This window comes from Meles meles, chromosome 7 (genome assembly GCF_922984935.1).
Source record: "Meles meles chromosome 7, mMelMel3.1 paternal haplotype, whole genome shotgun sequence".
NCBI classification, from domain to species: Eukaryota; Metazoa; Chordata; class Mammalia; order Carnivora; family Mustelidae; genus Meles; species Meles meles.
In genome coordinates, this window is record NC_060072.1 from 73,510,278 (window position 1) to 73,532,189 (window position 21,912).

Here is a 21,912-nt window from a genome sequence, read left to right on the forward strand (position 1 = left end):
CACATCCATGTGTGCTTCTGAACTTGGCCTTTCAGCTCTGGCACCTGCCCCTCCAGCTGTAGCTTCACCTGCATCAGGGGATTACTCTCTTGCTGTCATGCAGCTGGTTCAACGGGGGGGGGGGGGGGGGGGGGGGGGGCAGGATGAGGAGGAGTTTGTGCTTGTGAAGTGTCTGTTCTAACATCCCATCCCATTGTTCCGCAGATGCATTCTGGGGCTGGGAAGTTACAGCAGTACAGGCTATAAAGAGGTGAGTCAGGGCAGGCTTGGTGCATTACTCGATCCTGCCCTCCAACCCTCAGCTCTGATCCTCTTGGAAGATTTCTCAATCCACACAGACAGAAGAGGTGGATCTCCTCATTTTACTCTATCTTGGAGTCAGACAGATGAGACTTTAAATCTCCAATACAATTTTTACTAGCTGTGTCACCTTGAATGAGTTATTTAACTTCTTTGAGTCTCTGTTCTCATTTGTAAAGTGATTTCTTAGTCCAAGTTGTTGAGAAATAGTGGTCATGAGAATAACGAATATAAAAACAGAACATGAGGAGGAGCTCACATATCTCTCTTACGTACTATATAAACATCTTCTCTCTGTTCTTGTTCGGATTCCATGTGTTTACATTCTAGAAGACAAGAATTTACTTAAGTCATAGACAAGCTACTCATTCTCACCTCCTGAGCCTTCCTGAAGTCTGTCCTCTTGTCTGGGGCATGTGCGTGCTCCCCACCTGTCCCTGTACCTTCTCTTCTTTCAGGAAGTCCTCCCTTCAACATCTGTCCTGCTCTCTAATTCTTCCCTCTTTGGTCTATTTGCAATAGAAAAAGAAGGCAAGCCACATACATACCTCTAAATTTTCTAATAGACCCTTCAAAAAGGTAACAGGTGAAATTCATTTTAATATTTTATCTAACACAGTCTATCCAAAATGTTGTTGTTTCAATACATAATCAATTTAGGAAAGCATTGAGATCTTTTACATTTTTTTTCAAATATGAAGTCTTCAAAATCCTTGGTGTATTTTACCCACACAGAACATCTCCATTTGGACCAGTCACATTTCAGGTGCTCAAGAGCCACCTGTGGGCAGTGCCTCCAGTACTGGGTGGTGCAGGCCTGTGGCCCTACCGTCTGCTCCCACTCCTCACCTCTACTGGAAGTCGGCCTCATCCTCCCCTTCTCCTAAACTTTCCTTTCCTGGAGGGGTCTCCCTCACCCTTTGGATTTTCCTCTGGGGCCTAGGACAGAACACAGCAGTTGAGAGAAAGAATCCTCAAAAAGTGTTCAAAGTCACTCAAGAAATCTTGAGTGACATTAGCCTGGGTGGTTTGCTTTCCTACCCTACATGTTTGTGTCTATGTTAGATCAAGACTTTCTCAATGGCAAGACTGTAACTCCAAGGAAGGTCTTCAGTTAAGGTCACCCTCTAGGGGAGAATGAAGTGAGAAGGGACCCCTTGTGGTGCTGCCCTCCCACTTCCTTCCCTGGGAGCAGCCCTGTTGCTCTGTTCTCACCCTCAGCACAGTGGCCTTGGGGACAACCAGCAGGATGTCAATGCCACCATCAGTCTTCTCTACAGTCACCTCTTCATCCATGGGCCTTGGCTCTTGGAACTGGAGAAGGGGGCTCTGCCCATATACCCAGGTCTGCCATTTCACATATTAGAAGTGGTAGAACTGGGCTCTGGGTCTGGGCTGTGGAAAGAAGAACAGACCCAGGGCACCAGTATGATCTCAGGGCCTCAAGTGCTTGGCAGGTCACCTCCCCCACCCCATCTCCTTGATGCGTCTTAATACCCACTGTGCTTGGTTCCAACCCCTTGCAGTATATGCAACAGGGAACTTTTCTCTGCACCTTCCACAGTCTATTTCTCTTCCTCAGGATACTCTTTTCCAGTCCTTCTGCCGAACCCTGTCCTTCCTTTCTTTCCCAAACCTACCCTCCTTAATCATCATCATCACCATCATCATCACCACCACCACTTACTGAGTGCTCACCATGTACCAGACATGTACTAACACTTTACAAACATCACCTTAAACCTTCACATTGTCCCTATAAACTAGGCATCCTCCATTACTTCTAAGAGAACAGACATGGAGAGATTACATAATTTGCCCAAGGTCAAACAGATTGTAAGTATTAGAGCTGAGATGTGAACTCAGGTCCTTCAGAACCTAAAGACAACCTTCTCCTCAAATAGGACACCATTTTCCTTCTTCCTTATACCTGTACCCAAAGGGCTTCCTCCTTTTTTTTGGTAGGAGGCAGGACTAGTGGCTCTCTATAGTTCGTTCCACCTCTAAGTAGATGACTCTGTAATAATCCCATGAGTCTTTGTCTGCTGAACCTTGATGGATTGAGTTCTTATTTTATTTATCTGCACTTATATTTCCTTTCCTCTGTGCCTAACTTTTGTTTCTGAGCCTTATATCCTCCTCTAAATCTCTATTCCTTTGGCTCCTCCCTTCCTGTTTTCCATCTTCCCTTGTCCCTTAGAACTGGATACTGGCATGGCCTAAAGACCACATGAATGTGTGGTGATCCTTCTGCCAGATTGGCTCTCACTTTCACCCTTAGAGATTCTGTGTTTTCACTAAAGGTTTTCTCCAACATGGCCATTGCCTGGATACTTGTTACCCTGAATTCCCTTTCCAACATACTGTTTATGTCCATATCCAATAGTTCTGTGGGAGAGGGCACAGTCTCTGAATTTTTCCACTGTTGGGTGTTCCTCCTGCTAGTCATTTTGGTGAGAGGTGGTTGAGGGGATGTATAGCTGAATATATCACCCACAATCCAGGCAAGGTGTGCTGTGGAAAGTTTCAGAGCAATCAGAATTCACCTCCAAGAAGAAAGAAAAAAGAAAAAAAAAGAGAGAGGGAGAAAGAGAAAAAAAAAGAGCCACAAAGGGTCACAATGAGCCCCAAAAGTAAGACTTATAACGTATATAAACAAAAATGAACAAACAAAAAGATTGACAAAAGTAAATGACAAGAAATAAAAGAAAAACCCAGCCAAAATGAACCCCATGAATAAGACTTATATAATACCAGAACAAAAACAAATTCATAGAAACACTGCAGAAGAATAAGATGGGAGGGTGGTTATAAATCCTGGATGTGAGCGAGAAAACTTGTTTTGGTTCTTCCTGGGTGAATCTTGTTATCTTTGTTAAAGGACTCAACTTTCCAGAGATACAGGGAAATTAAAATTGGTTTATATATGGAGGTAATATTAAATAGGGACAAAGGATTAACTTGAAGCTTATGTCTATATGTATATTTATAAAAAAAATAAAGAAAAAGAAACACAGATGTATGTATGAAAAAGTTGAAGTTAAAAAGTTATTATGGAATACATTGTATTCAATTTCAAGTTGTAAAGGTAAGTAGGTTAAAAAAAATAAAAGAACAAGAATCGTGAAAACGTATTAAAAAATTGTATCTATGAATATACAGGTATTAGGGCAATACAGGGAGCTTAGTGTATTGTTTTTCCCTGATGATGAAGTTTGACAGTTTTATGGGGACCTTGTTGTTGTTGTCCTCTCACTCTTTTGGCTTGCCTTCTGGGGGAGGGGCCTGCTACATTGTTCTCCCATCAGTCCTGCTTGGGTTGAGTTGCCCTGCAGGTTATCAAGGGGTTTGGCTCTGTGAAAACTGGTTTTTCAGGCTTCTGTTCACTGGGGGTTTTTGTTCTTTGGCTGCTTTTTGTGGCTTTTCAGTGGGTCAGAGCAAAGGAAGAATCTCTCTGCACCCAGACCTCTGCCTCAGAGAGAAGCCACAGTCTGCTCCCCTCTGGGTGGTCCAGAACACACCGACACCCTCTCTGCAAACTCTGCTGAACACTGCAGCCTTCCACAGGCCATGTGCACCACAGCCATGGTCCCCGTGGTCGCCCGAGGTCCTCGCTTGTGTCTGCACCCCCGTGCCACTAAAGCTGCGTGTGATATTGGGCCAGGGAGTCTGAACCCAGGTGACTGCCATTGCTGGGACTGCTGTGTGCGGTCCACGACCATGGCTGGTGTGCTTGCACCAGACAGAGGCGCAGGTTGTGGAAAGCTGCTGCTAAGAGATCCCAACCAGAGATTGTGTTGGGTTTTCTCATGCTTGGGCTGGAAGCATTCAGTCCCTCAGCTTGTCATGGAAGGCTGCAGTCCTAGAGGCTGCCATCTGGCCCCCACGCTGGGTTCTCTCAGGGGCAGATGGGACTGCACCCAGCTGAGCAGTGGTGCAAACAACAGAAAGCCCCAGAGTCCGGGACATGGACTGGAGGCCCCACCAGACTTTCTATGGCATGAGTGGTCACTGGTGGTGGCTGTCCTGGGCCCATGGGCTTAGGCCTGTGCCCATGACCATCTGATTTTCTAGTTGCCCCTTAAGATCTTTTGCTCTTTTTGAGTGCTTTTAACCGGACTCCAAATTAATGCTGGTTCCTAATCACAGGGAACTTTCATATTGGGGTATTATTTTCCAGTGGGTCACTTCTGGTGGCTCTCTCCCCCTTCTGTTTATCCTCTGACATCAGTCCAAGTATTCCCACTCCACATTACCTGTCCACTGATGTCTTCTGCCCCATAGAGATCCAGATGTGTACAATCTTACATCTCAGGCTGAGTTCATGGGTGTTCAGAGTGTTCTGGTAGATATTTAGCTCACCTTAGGGGACAGGTGGAAACAAGGTCTTCTACTTCTCTGTCATCGTGCCCCTCATAGATATTTTTCCAAATGTGTGTTGATCCTGAACACTGGCAGTCTCCACCTGTGAGAGCCCATGGTGGGAGAAGGGTGTGCTGATGCAACTACCAGTGAGGGAGGGCAGAAAGGGCCGTGGGATTGAATGGGGGGGCAGGATGCAGTTATAGAGGCAAGGATGATGACAGACATGGAGTGTGGAGGGACACTAATATGGCGTGAGAGCAAGGCTAAGATAGGGAGAAGATGAGCTTCACTAACTCAGATGGCCTCTGTCATCTGTGACATCTTTCTCCCTTCTGTTCTATCAACATGATGTTGAGAACTCAAGAACTAAGTCATTGCCCTTATTCCAACCAACCCATGGTCCATAAATCTGAGCCAAAAGGAGCTCCAGGGAGACCTTGCAGGTGCCAATCTAGTCAGTGGCAGTGGTCATGGAGCCTGGGGAAAGGGTATAGTGACATTCCACCTTGGTGTTGGGGATGTAGGTCCAGGCTACATTCAGAAAGTTGGCTCCACCTCAGGATGATGCCAGGCTAGTGATGATTCCTCCATCCTGCCCTCAGATATCTGCATTCCTGTGAATCAAAGGGTTAATATTCTAAAAATCTTCCCAATCTATCTCTTCTCCCTCCCAACTCCATCCCCACCCACCTACAGCCTCTGCCACTACACCTGGAGATGAAGGTGTATCTGGCTTCTAGGCTCTGAGGGTCACATGACCCTTTAGAGGTATCATTCTTAGTCTTAGGACATAGGTCTGGGCTTCTGAGAAAGTCCCCATCCTGCCTCACTCTGTACTCTCTCTAGGCTCTTCCTAGTGTTATGATTTCTCTCATTTCTGTTCCCTTTCCACAGTCCCATTGACTAAGTCTCAGTATATGAGACTTTGCCCCTGCAGTCCCTCCTTTCCCACCTCCTAATACCCTTGAGCACTCCAAATTCTTCAGCCTCCATCTCCCCATCCCATTCCCCATATCCTTTGGCTCTTGAATAAAAATCCTACAGAAGTCTGGGGACTGCTCATTCTGAGAAACTCTCCTTGCCCACTCCAGCTTTATCCAGGAATGATTTATAATAACTGTGAACAGACTCTAGTGTCTGAAAATAATGAGTGAGTCTTCAGAGCTGGAAAATGGCTGAGGGATCCAACAGCCCAATTCGCAGGTCCCTGAAGTCTCAGTTTTTTCCCTCTCACAGTTGTCTACCCTCTGAATTGAAAGAAGAAAAACAAAAACAAAAAAGCTTTTTTTCCCATTCAAGAGATGAAAGGAAAGGGAGAATATAGGGGAAGAAAGGTTCTTTCTCTAACTCTACTGCTCGAGGAAGTCAAGAATTCTGAAGACAGCTTCTTCAAGGGTGGAGGGAAATCCTCAGCAGGAACATGGCAGGGTGGGGAGTTGGAAAGTGGAAACCTAGAGCTGGGAAAGGGTTAGGAGATAGGGGATAGACTGGAAGGTAAGAAATAAGGGGCCCCGAGAGGGGGAAATGTATACATGATGCTGTGAAGGGAGAGAGAGTTCAAAAAGAACCTGACATTCTTTAGACCAGGTCTTGCCAGGAGCAGTACTAGAAACTCACTGGTTTGGCTGAGTGTTAGCCCAGCTCTAGTATTTCCCTCCCATTTTCTCTCTACCCCATTTAGCCTCAATTCTAAGTGCCTAGATGGGTAGATGGAGGCATGTTATAAGATGGGATTGAGAGGAAGAAGTATTGCAAGTTAGGTGGGGAGAGTTAATTGGGAACTATAGGGGCGGGGTGAGGAACAACAATCAGGAGAACTCAGCCCAGGGCTGTGAGATGGCCTTTGTCATTGATCTTTTCCAGTCACTAATCTTCATCCTATGTCAAGCAAAGAGGACAGCATCCACTCAACCATGGCCACTCATCATGCACACACCCCCAAGCATCACAACCCCATGCTAGACTAAAGTTGGAGGTGGGGAGGGAGGCAGGGAGGATTGGAACTTTAAAAGGCAACAGGAATTCATAGAGGAAAGGTGGGCTGCTTCCAAATTAAAATAATAATAATAATAAAATTTAAAAAAGAGAGAGAGAGAGAGAAGAAAAAAGGGGGTCTTCTCCCTCTAAAATAAGGATTGGATTGAGAACAAGAAGTTTCTTAGGGTTTCATCTCTGAAAAATCCCTGGTTAAAATTAGTCCATGTTTTCTCCAAATACAATTTTTCTGGTTTTCTAAGTGGGGATGACTTGTCCCCACAGATCTAAGCCTAGGGAACTCCAACTACTGCCCACAAATAAAATCTGTAACAGCTGGAATCATTCATCAGATGTGTACGGTGCTCATGGTGGGGGAAGATTTAGGGCTCTAAGGCCTTCTGTCTAATGCCTAAAAGGGGCAGAATGCTTTAGTGTGCATTCTCCCATTTGCTCTTGCCAACAGGCTGGGGGAGAGGTATCATTGTTACCCACACTTTGCAGAGGAGGAAACTACAGCCCAGGATGGTTATGGAACTGATCTAAAGCAACAAAGCGATGAGACAGTAGATCTCCACTAGTGCTGCCGGACTTCAAGGGCAGTGCTCTTGCCAGTATGTTATGGCTACTACTATATAGGGGACGAGGAACTACTAGCTAGGGTAACAGTTTCTTCTTTGCTTCAACCTCAGGGACAGCACCTGTAAAAACTGTGTGCTGTTCATTGCTTTTTTTTTTTTTTTCTTTTACCAACTTAGTTTCAGTGATAGGGGCCTGCTAGTACTCACACACCTGGATGGGCTCTCCTAGAGTGGCCTCTAGGTCTAGGAAGAGGATCCATTGCCTGAGGTGGTGGCGGTGAGGGAGAGATGAAGAAAGAATGAAGTTGAAAATGGAGCTTGATACATAATTCAGGAGCAGTCACAACTCCTCCCATCCAAGTACTAATCCAAGTACTGCAGTCACAACTCCTAAACAAGCCAATTGAGGGCCTGGTTTGCCCAAGCCTTTTACCGGTTTAAACGATTTAGGATAGAAGCACCTGTTGTTGGCCCTGTCTTTATGTAGGAGAAGTAAAGGATTCACACTCGTCCCACAACCCAAGTCAAGTTATGGACTTGAGCATCCTTCTTTCCCTTTCCTTGCCCTTGCCCTTGCCCACTCCCTCCCCAGAGCCCCCAGAGCATCTGAGGCCTTCCAGTGATCTCTCTCCGTGTCTCCGTGTTCATGGATGACAGTTAAAGGATTGACTTGCTCTTCCAGGGGCCTGCTTTAATCCTCTGCTGTACAAAGTTGTGGAGTCTCTGCTTTTCCTACTTTTTTTGGTCCTTTTTTGCTGTTATGACTAAATAGGGTGTCTGGGCATGCCCAAGGGTGTCTTTCATCTGAAAATCTCTGCGTGCTTAACAGTAAGTCACTGGGCTCCACAAACATTAATGTGACATGTCTGTGTCATTAGTCAGGATTTGTCTATCCCCCAGAATAAAGAGGTGGAAGAAAATGTGGTCTCAGCTAGAGTTAAAATTAATAACAATTTCCATGTACTGGGTGCTTACAATGTGCTTATGCTAAGAATTTTTCCTGTAATACAATGGACTTATACAGCAGGCCCTCTTTTTTTTTTTTTTAAAGATTTTATTTATTTATTTATTTGTCAGAGAGAGAGAGAGAGTGCACAAGGAGGCAGAGTGGCAGGCAGAGGCGGAGAGTGAAGCATTCTCCCAGCCGAGCAAGAAGCCCAATGTAGGACTCGATCCCAGGACTCTGGGATCATGACCTGAGCCAAAGGCAGCGACTTAACTGACTGAGCCATCCAGGTGCCCCAGCAGGCCCTCTTTTTATCCACATTGTACATATGATACTAAATCTCATTGTTCTAGGAAGCACTTCTATTAATCAAGGGACAAATTTCACTGTGCATTTGTGTCTAAGGCTCAGGTGATGTGAAATAGGTTCATTCAGCAACTATATCTGTGAGGTACTGTGCTAGGTGTTCAGTGAATTTCATTGAAAGAATGGAAATAAAATGCAGATCCTTGGGGCGCCTGGGTGGCTCAGTGGGTTAAAGCCTCTGCCTTTGATTCAGGTCATGATCCCAGGGTCCTGGGATTGAGCCCCACATGGGGCTTTCTGCTCTGCAGGGAGCCTGCTTCCTCCTCTCTCTCTGCCTGCCTCTCTGCCTAGTTGTGATTTCTCTCTGTCAAATAAATAAAATATTAAAAAAAAATGCAGATCCTTGAAGGATGGATTGGATTTGGATAGTCTGGCAGGAGAAGGTCTAGGAAAGCTGAGCTTATTTCAGGCTGAAGCAAAGATTCAGAGGTGGGAATCAGTAATGTTAATGGAAATCTATGAGGTCACATAAGTACAGCCTATCAGTTTTAGCTTTTTGTTTCACCTGGAGTATTAGCAACGACTGCCAGAAATGTGTGGAGAAGGATGCTGAGTAATGTGCGCTGAGATTAATGAGGAATGTCTATCAGGTACGTAGATGATGGGGAGAAGTTCTGATAGATTGATGTATTATTTGAAATTAGTTACTTACTCCCTTTGAGCCCATTGCCACGTGACTTGAAGTATCTCCTGCAGGAGTATATACGTCTCATTTAATTGACTTTGGACTTGGCTGTGGTTCTTATTTTGGCCAATGGATGTGAACAGACATTTACCATGTTTTCATGTGAGAGTTTCCACTTTCTTCTTCTTCTCAGCTACCAGAAGGGGCATATTCCACATGAGAACTGTTCCTTCTGCCTGGGTGATGGAATGAGAAGACCCATGGAACAGAACTACAGCCTGCCTAGAGTCTGAATATACCTAAGTCAGAAGTAAACTTTGAGAGGGTATCTGGGTGGCTCAGTGGGTTAGGTCTCTGTCTTCAGTTCAGGTCATGATATCAGGGTCCTGAGATTGAGCCCCGCATTGGGCTCTCTGCTCAGCAGAAAGCCTGCTTCTCCCTCTCTCTCTGCTTGCCTCTGTGCCTACTTGTGATCTCTCTCTCTCTGCCAAATAAATAAGTAAATCTTTTAAAAAAAGTTAACTATAAACAAAGAAATTTTGAGGAGGACATGTGCTGTGCTGAGCACTGGGTGTTATACTTAATTAATGAATCATTGAGCACTACATCAAAACCTATGTATCATGCAGTGGCTAATTGAATATAATAAACAAAAAAGAAAAGAAAAGAAGAAAGAAAAAACAAACTTTTGTTGCCGTACGCCACTGAGATTTGGGGGTTGATTGTTACTTCAGCAAAGCTGACCAATAGCTATACCTGCATAATGGTATCAAGTTTGAAAGGTAAATGCTATCAAATTTGACAGATCAAATATGAAAGGTGAATTTAAGGCAGAGTGTGGAGAACCTTGAATGCCAGGTGAGGTGAGCCTGCTATGTATTTATTAGAATCCCTTTCCTTCTTTTCTTGGACACACAACTGGATCACACTTTTCCAACTTCTTTTGAGTCATGTGCTCCACTTTCAGGCTTGGCCCATGAAGCCTCTCAAGGCAGATCCTTCATGTTTTTTCTTTGTGGTTTGATGCAAATGCCAGTTAAGCACACTGATCTTGAAGGCCAAATGTTAAGGATGGATGGGCCACAAGTTGGAAGCAACCCTGAATCACTGCTTCGCAGAGAACAGCCTATTAAACAGGAACATGTATTTTGGACTTACTTGACCAATAAATCCATTCCTGTTTAGTTTAACACTAAAAGTTTGGGCTCTTGGTTATGTAGTAGTTAATATTTTGTTAACCAATATGTCATGTTAAAAGGTTTGGACTTGATTCCCACCAGGAATAGGAAGACTGGAATGTCTGAGTGGTTCAGTCATTTAAGAATTTGCCTTCAACTCAGGTCACGATCTCAGGGTCCTGGGATCAAGTCCCACATTAGGCTACATCCTCAGCAGGCAGCCTGCTTCTCCCTCTGCTGCTCCTCCTGCTTGTGCTCTCTCTGACAAACAAATAAAATCTCTAAAAAAATTTTAAAAATTTAAAAAAGGATTAGGAAAGTAATCCCTGTTGATTTTTTTTTTTTTTTTAATTAGGGGAATACTACCATGAGGACCAGTGGAAGCTAGTTAAGAGCTGAAGAATGCTTGCTGAGTGAGGTTGTGAGATCTTGGAACTGTTGGTGTTAGAATACAGACAAACTCCTGACTGGGGCTGGGAGAAGGTGGACATGATTTCAAAAGTCTATCCAGAGGCTGTGGAAGGAGCTGCTACAAGGTGAATCCTATTTTCTGGAGTTAAAGCCTCTTTTCTCTTTGGAGAGGTCCTGGCTCTGGTAGTGCTTCATCTAGTCCAGGGCCTGATATGTAATAAATGCTGAGCGGATGAATGCTGGTCCTGGACTCACCACTAGCTGAGGGCCTAGGTATGGAGAGGGCTCTTTCACACCCAGAATCATTGCAATGACCATGCAGGATGCTGGTCAGTTTTATAGGTGAAGAAATGCAAATTCTAAGGGTAACTTGCTCAAGATCTCTTGGATCAATCTTACTCTGAAACCCATATCTTTTCTAATATAACAGGATGTATTCTCAGAAAATCACAATGGCTGGTATTTCCTAAGTGTCTGCATGGGCCAAATGCTCTGCTGGGTGCTTTGCAAACATGCAGAAGCAGCTGGTGTATCAGATATTGTAGGCTATTAGTAGTGTTTCTAAACTGAGGCCTCTGTGGGAAGTAGGCATCCCCGTTTGCTGGGGCTGCCATAACAAAATATGGTAGGCTGGGTGGCACATGCAATAGGGATTTATCTTTTACATTTCTGGATGCTGGGAATCCCGAGATCAAGGTGCTGGCTGATTTGGTTCTTGATATGGACTCCCTTCCTCGCTTGTAGACAGCTGATTTCTCAGTGTGTCCTCCCATATCCTCACCTTTCTGGTCTCTACTTGTAAGAGCACCAATTCCAGCATGTGGGCCCCACCCTGTTTAGCTCACCTAACCCTCCCTGATTGCCTCCCAAAAGTCCCATCTCCCATCCATCACAATGTGCTTTAGGGCTTCAAAATACACATTTGGGGTGGGCACAAACATTCAGTCTGTAACAGTAGGAGAAACGTTAACATAATTTTAGGGCAAAGTCTGATTTTTGGGACTGTTTTAGGGCCCCTTATCCATTTTCTTTTGTCCTCCCAGTTGTTGGGACTGGGTGGAGGGTGGTTTCAGGTTCTCACTAATGCCCTGCTCTTGTAGCTCCAACTTCACCCAAAAGACCCACGGACCCAGTCTGATCACATGGTGCTCAGATCACCCTGGTCCTTCCCTTATTAGTGAGGAGCAAGATGTGGTTCCGAGCACTCTCCACCCATTTATTTCATCCCTTCATTCATATTTGTTTATTCAACACATTTTTAATAAGCATGATGTGTCACCTGTTGGAGTGATGGCCAATCACATGTGTAGCCCCTGATTTCAAAGGCCTTTTACATTCTTGGACTCTTTTGATCCTCACAACCATTACTGTGAAGTGTGTCATATTGTTAACATGAATTTGTATCACTGAAGAAACCCAGGCTGAGAAAGGCTAAAGAACTTGCCTAAAGTCACACAGCAAGATGAGATTCAAAGAAAAATTCTCTGCCTTCCACGCATCACAGACCAAATCTGCTGTGCCTCCAGCCTCCTGGCTTGCAGCTGTGGTCTCATTACTTTGATTGGTGCATGACATAGGGGGCATCTAACAGCTACAAAGGACAACCTTTAGACCGCGGTGGCTTCCCACAATAAACATCTGTTTCACATCGTCCACTGTAGAGGCTGTGGTCAGGTAACTCAGGAATCCAGACCTGCTGGAGCCGTGGATCTGCCATCTCAAATACGGGGCTTCAGGTGATGTAGGTGTCCCTCTGCCAGCGGGGGGTGGGGTGGGTGGGAGGGGGAGGCAGGTGGGGAAGGCACAACCACTCCCAACTTCTTCAGCCCTGACATTTATGTCCCCCAGTCTGACTCTGGGCACAAGCTACCTGGTGGTGGCCATCGGCCTGACCTCTTGCCCATGCATTATAGCCTCTGAGGCCAGGCCCTCACAGGTATTACAAGGAACTTCTGCCAGGCGGGGCCCCCCCAAGGCTAAAGTGGTGGAGGGCCTGGTGGTGGGTATTAAGGAGGGCACCTATTGCCTGGAGCACTGGGTATGGTGCATACTCTTGGAAGACTGAAAAAAATTGAGTGAATAAATGAATGAATGAATGAATGAGCAAAATAAATAGGGTGACGAGGAGTCCTATGGAGAGAGCACACTCCGGCTGGGAACCTGTTGGCAACATACACCCTTCAATGGTGGAAAGCGGAGTCTGTTCCTTGGGGAGGACGACTGAGGCACAAGGTTGTAGTTCATGGAGGAGCACCTCCATGTGCACTTGGGCTCGGGTAAGGAGGAGGGGACTGCAGTGGTTGCCATGGTGTGAAGGAGACCCTACCAGATCCTGGGGCGTCCGTGTCCTCTGCGTCCGTGTCCGTGCACAGCCTGTGGACTTGAGCATGTTTCCTACCGTGGCTGTACCCCCAGGTGGGAGTGTAGGCAGGGCTCTGATCCTAGAGGAGGGGGACCCTTAGCTGTTCCCCTGCCGAGCCCGGGGTGTGGGGGAACTGGAGTGCGCATTGCAGGTCAGGACATCTGATTCTGTCCTGTGTGGCAGTGACAGCCGTCGCACTGCTGTTAGGGCTGGGGCCTGCAAGCACGGCTGAGGCATGGGACCTTTCAGTCCCCCCGCAGGGACCTGCTGTATATACTATATGGAGCACATGGACCCCAGTTGTGGAAGACGCGTGCCCTCAGTCCTGACTGCAACAGCCTGTGCAGGGGTCGACTGTATCTGAGCATGCGCAGTGAGGGACGGTCTTGGTGAATGGGACTTCCTCAGGGAGTACTGCGCATGCCCCGCCTTCATGCTTGAGTAGTACGTTCAAATACCTGAGTCCCCTGTAGAAATGTTGGGTGGAGAGGGGGCGGGAAGTCTGAAAAAGATGGAGAATTTATGAACTGCTTTTTGTGGGTAGACAGTTTCAATGAAGAAAATTCAATTTTCGGCAGCTCAGACAGTCCATATGTTAAATCTCAGAGAATCTGAGGAGTGAGCAAAATGACAAAGTCAGTGGGAAGGACTTTTGGGGTTGGGGGGCTGTCTAGCTGTGTCTGCAGTGAGGCTGCCTCCTCTCTGTTCCCTTGAACTGCCGCTGGGGGACAGGAGGGAAGCAGACAGCTGAGTTCCTCAAACTGCCCTTTCTCCCTTTCTCCCCCATCCGGTGGCCATCATCTCCTGCCTCCTGCTCATGTGAGGAGAAAGGTGCCCTCTCCCAGCCCCATCCTACAGGAGCAGCTCCTCAGGAAGTCCTTCCTGGAGTCTAGCCGGCACTCCCTCTTGCTGCAGTTACTAAATGCAGAGTCTGTTTATAGCCCAAAGTGATGGGTAGGAAAATCCTCTTTTCTTTCTAACTCTTCCTTCCCACTCCTCCCTCAGCTACTCCACCTCTGGCCTCCTGTTCCCCAGCAAGTTTCAACGTTTCTCCAACCAGTTTTTCCAGCAACCTGTTCCATAAGCAGCTACTGTGGGGGGGGGGGGGGGCTGGAGAGTGGGAGAAGGCAGCTGGGGATTCCTCTGTGAGCCACAGTGTCAGCACAAGTGATGACTAGCTAAGCAACTGGCTGTGTAGTGGGTGTGTGCCGGCATCCCGGGGTCAAGATGTGTCAGTAGCAGATCCCAGTGGTGTGCTGTGATGAGATCCTGCCTATGGCTGGTTGCACAAGCTAATCAATTAATGCTCCTCTGCTGTCTGGGAATGAGGAAGATCCAAGGGAGTTGGTGGTGCCAGTGTCTCAAAGCCCAAGAGCTCAGCTTTTCAGAGCCCAGAGTGTTACTGAGACCCCAGTTTGGCTGCCCATCACCCGAAATGCTCATACTGAAGACAAGTTTTGATTGCAACGGAATATGAACTTTATTCAGGAAGCCTGCCAGCTGGGAAGAATGCATACTCTTTGTCCAAAGGCCAGCTCTGAGGTTTCTCCCTGGCCTCAGCGTTATTAAAGGAGACTAGAGTAGCTTCTCAGTAAAGAGAGAATAGTGTTCTCTGAAATTTCTTGATGACAAGCAGACAAGATAGTGAGAGCTTCAGAGAGTATCTCAGTGCCCTGAGGTTTTGCAAGACTCTTTGGTTTCTGTTTCATGATGTGCAGAAGGGCTCTGTTATTTTTTAGGAAATAATGCATGATCTATAGGGATGTGGAGAAACATTAGTTAATCATCATGTGGGCTCAGGGTGCTGGCTAAAGCTTAAGAACTACTAGGTTGACTCTGGGGGCTTAGGAGCGTCAAGAGGTCACCTAAGATTCTGCCAGAATTTGGGCATTCAGGCTGGTGTGCAAGGTGAGGGGTCTCAGATCTGGAATCCCTGGCTGAAAGAGGGTGTGTTGGGTTGATGGGGAGGGAGAACAGTGTTTGTGCTCTTGAGCGTGGTTGTCCTGGTGTCTTGAGCTGGGTGGAGGTGGATGGAGAGGAGGATACCCCTGTAATGGCCTATTTAGCCAGAGCGACTCCATCTTGGTTAAAAAGCCATTTTGTTGTTTGTGCAGTAGAATTGAAAATGAACCTGTCCCCTCACCACCCCAAGAAACTTACTTAGAAGCAAGTCTGGGAAACCAGTAAAATATGGTCGGCTGGTTCCTATTAACAGAGCCCATTATACAAGGCCAGGTCAGCCAGTTCCTGAAAGCAGAGTCCAGAAGACAAGGATGAGTCAGGACAGGTGGAGACCTCCAATCAGTAAAAACTCACATATTGTCTCCCTAACCACCAAAGAATGTAAACCCCTCCTTTTGGGCGCCAAACTTGAGCACCAATTCTGACCAGAGTAATAGGTTAGTTCAAACAGCTACTAAAGGGTAAATTGTAATTCAATTGGCCACCTGCGTGTGGCCTAACATGACTATGCAATGTTACAATCTCATTGGCCACCTATGTGTGGTCAGGCTTTTGCTCTATAAAAGTTAGTCTGTGAAGCTGGGAGGGTCGCTCTCTTCGGAGGTGGCCCTGACTGGTCAGTCAATTGATTCTTGAGCCTGTAAGCTGGGGGTGGTCGCTCTCTTTGGAGACAGCCCTGGCCGGTCACTCTGACTTCTAATGCTTGGCATATAATAAAGCTTTACATAACTTTAACTTTGTTTCAGTCTCATTCCCCTGGCCAACCAGTCTGACTTCTAATACTTGGTATAAAATAAAGCTTTAAATAATTTTTACCTTGTCTCAGTCTCGTTTAATAAGGGACCTAACAACCCCCTCAGCCTAGGAGGACTCCAGGCTCAGGCCGTGTCTTTTTATTTTATTTTATTTTATTTTATTTATTTATTTGACAGAGAGAGATCACAAGTAGACAGAGAGGCAGGCAGAGAGAGAGAGAGAGAGGGAAACAGGCTCGCTGCTGAGCAGAGAGCCCAATGCGGGACTCCATCCCAGGACCCTGAGATCATGACCTGAGCCGAAGGCAGCGGCTTAACCCACTGAGCCACCCAGGCGCCCCTCAGGCCGTGTCTTAGAGCACATTCTCTCCAGGTGGCCCAGAGTGGAAGGAAGAGAATGGGGAGGAGCCATTTCAGACCAGTCCAGCCTCATTCCTTTCCCTCACCCTCCCTTACCAACCTAACCCCAGCTCCTCATTGGACCATTTCACACTTATTACATACATATTGTGTGCAGAGATCTCCAAAGTGTTCTCTGGTCTCTCCCACTCTAGTAACCGACTACTGTATTCCCTTTGCAGGCCAGGCAGATACTCAAGACTCCTCAGCACCTGGATTGACCCTCAGGTACAGAAGGCTCCTCTGAAGCCTGGGATCTGACACCTAGGTATTTGGGCCAAAGCATGGAGAAGCTGAAGAAGTAGGGAGAAGGAGAAGGTTGGGAGAGAGCCCCACAATGTTCCCAGACAGTAGGATTACTTACAGCAGCAAGAAGGATTAAAGCAGGAGGAGAGAAAGAACTTCCCAGGAGCAGACAGCGCTGCTTGTTTTCTGAAGCAGAAATCCTGGGCCTGATAGGAGGAGGGACAGCACGAAAGGGACCCATAGAGGGAGATCCTCTCCTGAGTAGTGCTGGGTTTCAGCAAGATGTGCTGGGGTGGGGGGTGGGGAGAGAAGGAGACTGCATAGGGCAAACAGGCAGAAAATGAGGTGAAACTCTGGAGGGGGGATCTTTGGCTTCCACGTGGAGACTGGAATCTTGTCCAACACACACAGGATCTTTGCTAACCACACACCCTCTGCTGGGCTCTCAGCTGTCACTGCTCTGCTGGAGGAAAGACCCAGAGGCTGTGCAGAGTCCTTTCTCTTCTGCAAACCTGCTCTGGGAGTGAGGGCGAGTCTCCCTTCAACTGTAGTGGAGGGCGGGATGGGAGGATGACCGCATGGGGAACAGTCACCATTTGCCTCTGTCCTCTCCTGAGACGGAGTGGCTTTGGGATAACCAGGTCATCAAGCCATCCTGAGGTCCCAGGGTTGCCAAGGGTCCCTTCCAAATGGGGGCAGAGCAGAGCAGAGCTGTGAGCTGACCAAGCCCCGCCCCCTCGAGGCCACTCAGGAGGGGGCGGGGCTCGCAATGGAGGGTAGGACTTCCCCAGGTGGGACTGTAGGGCCCAGCAGGTTTTCCCTGGACACCTCATCCTCTGTGCACCACAGTCCATCACTCTGAGGATGGGGAAATGTCTCTTCAGCTCAGCATGCGACTGGTCTGCCTGCAGGAAGAGGGTTGGGGGAAGACAGACAGAGGGCAGGAAGAGAGAGAAGGAACAAATGTCCTTCCTTTCATTGGGTCTGAGCCCTGCTCTACTCCCTAGATTCTGAAGGATGGGAGAAGTGTGAAAGCAGATGCAGAAATGCCTAGAAATGGGGCAAAATAGAAGAATGCAGTAGGCTGGAGAGATGGAGGTAATGGGAAAGTGGACCTACTGGGTGGTGGGGAGTCTGGGGAGGTGAGCCAGGAGGGGAGGGAGGCAGGCTGGGGTGGGGGGAAGGTTGTCCATGTGGGAGGGGACAGAGTGGGAGATGGGCAGGGAAGTCATCAGTGGGACGGGGTGGACAGTGAGGGGAGGTGAAGGCACCAGGATGACAATGGCAGATGGAAACAGAGATGGTCAGGGTGACCAGCTGTCTGGAAGGAGGACTGGAGGATCCCACTGGGAGGAGGGGAAGCAGATAGCAGTTCCCCAGCAGTCAGCGTCTGGGAGGATGTAGCAAGTAAAGGTTGTGTTTTTATGGTCCTTGGAAGGTCCCAGGAAGGTGAGGGTAGGACCTCCTGAGTCACTTCCCAGTCATTCTGAGGCCTGACTCTGGAGAGGAGCTGAGGAGTCCTCTTGAGCAGCAGGGGTAGGGGTGGGATCTCTGCTCCCCCCTAGCCTCAGGCACCTGCAGGGGATGCTTATCTGGGTGAGGTTGGGCTGGGTTGCTTCCAGCTCTGAGCACAGAATCTAGTGGGATTTCCTTGAGGGATGGTTCAGTGTTCATAGAGTGATGAAATCTCTCCCTTGACCGCTTAGCACAGCAATCCCTGTCCTACAACTGTCTCCTGCACTGTGTCCTCTCCTGGTCCACCTTGCCTCTTGACCCTTTACAGGTCACATTTCCCATATAATCTTTATTGTTGCTGACTGTAGCCCTGATGTTCCAAGGGAGCACTGTGCCTGGGGCATCAGATGGACATGAAGGGTTAATCAGCCTCCACAGGGCTGTCCATGGAAAATGGACTTTACTTCTGTGAATTACACCAATTGTCCCTTGCCCCCTGGTGGAAATGGCATTTATCAGGAAAAGAGATCTTTGGCCTCCCAAGTCCATCTTTCTCCCAATCTCTGATTTCTGGAGGCACTCAGGATCTCCTGAAGGCTAGGAACGTCTTCCTGATATTTCACCCTCTTTGCCATTGCCCAAAGTGTTAAATTGTGATTTGGGGGATGGGCGGTGGAGACAAAGGGTTGAGATGAAGAGATTGAGCAGAGAGAGCAAATTCTCTTTCCTTGGGCTCCATCTACAAACTTAAAGCCCTGGGTCATCAGGAGTTTTCAAAGAAAGCGGCAGGGGTTACAGTCCTGGAGAAAATGGGCCGGGAGCAGACCAGGCATTAAGATTCTAGGCTTTTGTGAGTTCACACTTGAGCTCAGTCCATTAGCCTCAGCAGGGGATGGACTGGCAGGAGCCAGGGGGAAGTACACAGGGATGCTGGAGGGAGATGGCCTGTGTGGCAGGTGCTGGCAGGACTCCTTATCTCTAGCTCTGGAGTCCTGTCCCCCGACCAGGCTGCCCTTGGCTCTGCTCTGCCAAATCAAATCCAATCCTCTTCTAGTGCTCAGTGCTCATTAGTGACTGCCTGTCTTTAGAGAGACCCCAAGGCGACCAATCTGTATTGGATGGGCAAGGAGGGGGGAGAGGATGAAGGAGGGGCAACAGGTAATGAGATAGGAGGAGAAGGTGGGATGACTGGGATTTGAGCTGGGGTCCAATGATCACTGAGGTGCTGGGAGAGCTTGGCAGGAGACACTGTCCTGGGGGCAGATCCTGCGGCACTGAGGGTGAGTCAGTGGGGGTGAGGGTGGGGGTGGGGAGAAATATTGGAAGGGACTGAGCCCCACTGATTTAGGGCCCTATTTGGGGACACCTGGTGAAATAGGAGCCAACGATTTCATTTAGAGTTTCCATTGGGCAGGGAAGGGTTACATGTGCCAGAGGGGTAAAGGAGAGATGCACGTAGTTTCTGTTTCCCTTCCTGTGCTTGCAGACCTGTCAGAGCTCCTCCCTGGCCTGGGTCCACCAGGTGTGTCTGCCTGAGGGGTGCAGGGGGACACTGCACACTTCTCCTGTGGGATGCAGAGTGAGCTCCCAGACTCTCTGTGGTGCACACAACCCCCCTAGCCCCTCAGCAAGCATCACCAGGGAGCCAACCCCCTGACCTTACTCCTCTTCTCAGAATGCTCAAGATGCAGAGATATCTGACTGAGGGGACCTGGAGTGTCCTCCCAGAATTTTCAGTGGTTCCCACTGGATGCACTGGGGCAGGTCAGGGCCAAGCCTCAGGGCTTGACCAGGCAGCATAGCAGACAAGGAGCAGACATGCATCCGGAGTCCTGGAGAATGTTCTGTGAGGAGCAGAGTGCTGAAGTGGAGCCGTGCTGTCCCCTAGATGGTCAGCCATCCATCCTCCACACAAAGAGCTGCCTGCTGCATCCCCTCTGAGCCCTCACCCCCAGCCCATGCTCTGATAAAGGAGGCCTCTCTGGGGGTAGAAGAGGAGAAGGAGGAAGACTGATATAGTGACAGGGACAGAAAGGACCCAGACTGTAGCCACGACCTACAGACTGGGACCAAGAAGGCAGAGCCAGTTTAGGCACACTGGAGATTCCAAAGCACCCATAAACAGTCAAGAGGGACAGACAGTGAGCAGTGTAATGGAAAGACCAGGAGACAGAAGACGACAAGGGAGAAGAAAGAGAGGAGCCTCCACAGAGCAGAGCAGAAGATCCAAGACAGATGCAGAGAGATAATGCAAGGTTAACAGTAGCAGAGACAGGGACACAGAGACACAGATTGGACCCAGGCTCAGGGGGTGGGAAAGCCATGGACCCAGAACCTAAGACAGATCCATCGACATGAGGCCAGGGTGAGTAGACTGCCAGAGAAGCGTACACAGAGAGAATCCTGTGTGTGTGTGTGTGTGTGTTTAACCCAGCAGTTCAGAGCTCTTGTCACAAAGTCATAGTCCTCTAGTGCTAAAGGAACCCCTCATATCCCCTCCCTCTGCAGCCCCTGCTCTGATCAGTAGGGGGGCAGGGGGACAGAAGTCAGATGCAGGTTAGAGACAGACTGAGCTGGGAAAGAAATGGCAGAGCCCAGACTGAGATCAGAGGGAGAGAAGCTGAGAGTGAGGAAGGGAGCAGAGAAAGGTACAGAGGATAGAGAGAGACAGAGGTGGAGAAGGAAACTGCTGGAGACAGGGGTGCAGGAGAGACAGGAGGAGGGAGGGCACCTCTCACTGCAGGAGGGAGAGGAGGATAGGAGAGGCAGCACTGTGGAGAAGCAGATCAGGGCCAGGGGGGAGGCAAGCAGGGCTCCTGTCTCCCCAGAGGGCTGGGCTGGGCTGACAGAACCCCGGGGTGAGGTGGGCAGGTGGCCGTGCATGCTTCACAGGGTGACCTTGTCCCTCTCTCCTGGTTTCGGTACAGTGAGCCTGTCCCCCTGAATGCCACCTTCTTCCCAGTGGTGCCAACAATGTCCCCTGCAGAAGACTGGCTCATGATGGCTTCCCCTATGAGGACCCCTTCCCAGACTGCAGGGCAACTCTGAGCCTCCTCACCAGGGCCACATGGGTGTCCTTTAGGGCAGGCCCAATGTTCCCGACGCTGGAGAAGGGGTGAGGATCCCGCTGAGAAGCAGTATTTCCAGGGGAAAACGAGGTGGATGTGGGAAGACACAGTGGAGGATGTGCCTTCTCCCACATGACTCTGAAGGTCATTGTGAAAGTGACACTTGCAGCCTGTGACAGAAGGGGATATTCCTGGTGGCTGCTGGAGCCCTGTGTCATTTTTCTGTGTTTGCTACAACCAGGTAGCAGTGTTCCCAGGAACATCCTCAGCCTAGTATGGTTGGGGGTGGGGGCTGACATTTGTCTGAAATACTGGGTCAAGGGGTCCTGCCCTTAGGGAGATGACAGTTGCCTCCCTGCCCACTCATATGCAGAGTAACCCAGTGACACTTACCCAGCACACACCCACAGGTGCATAGGAGCAGGGCAAATTCAGTATCAGAACCAGTGAGTTCATCAGGGAAGGCTGCCTGGAGGAGGGGAGTCAGGAAGGTGTGTAGAAGGGGAAACCCAGCAGGGCAGGGTTGGAGAAGAGAAGGAGAAGCTCTCTCTGTTGCTTCTGAAGCAGGACCAGCCAACTCTACGCCAGGCAGGAGACAGCTGAGCTGGGAGAAAGTCAACAGCTGGACTGGGGCACCAGGATGAAGGGGAGAGGAGGGAGGCAGGTGGGATGAACCTTGGGGGTTTGTGCCCAGGTCTTCTCTGCAGCACTTCTCTGGAACGTTGCCTCTCCACCCTCCCTATCCAAGATATTCTGTGGTCTGAGATATCCCAGGATTGGGTCTGCTCTCAGATCACCCTTCTGGCTGTCCCCCTCCCTGCGCCCCTCCCTCAGTGTCTGGGGGGTCTCTCTTCCCATCACATCTGCCTGAGTCTCACCCTGTAGCCTGTCAGTGTCTCCTCCGCATCTCCTCCTGTCT

At 48.6% G+C, this 21,912-nt stretch overlaps 1 protein-coding gene across 1 annotated transcript in view; it reads left to right on the forward strand.

The window, feature by feature from the left end:
- Window positions 1-21,912, forward strand: part of LOC123946625 (cationic amino acid transporter 3-like) — a 245,849-nt gene that overhangs the window by 178,633 nt on the left and 45,304 nt on the right. The window lies entirely within an intron of this gene.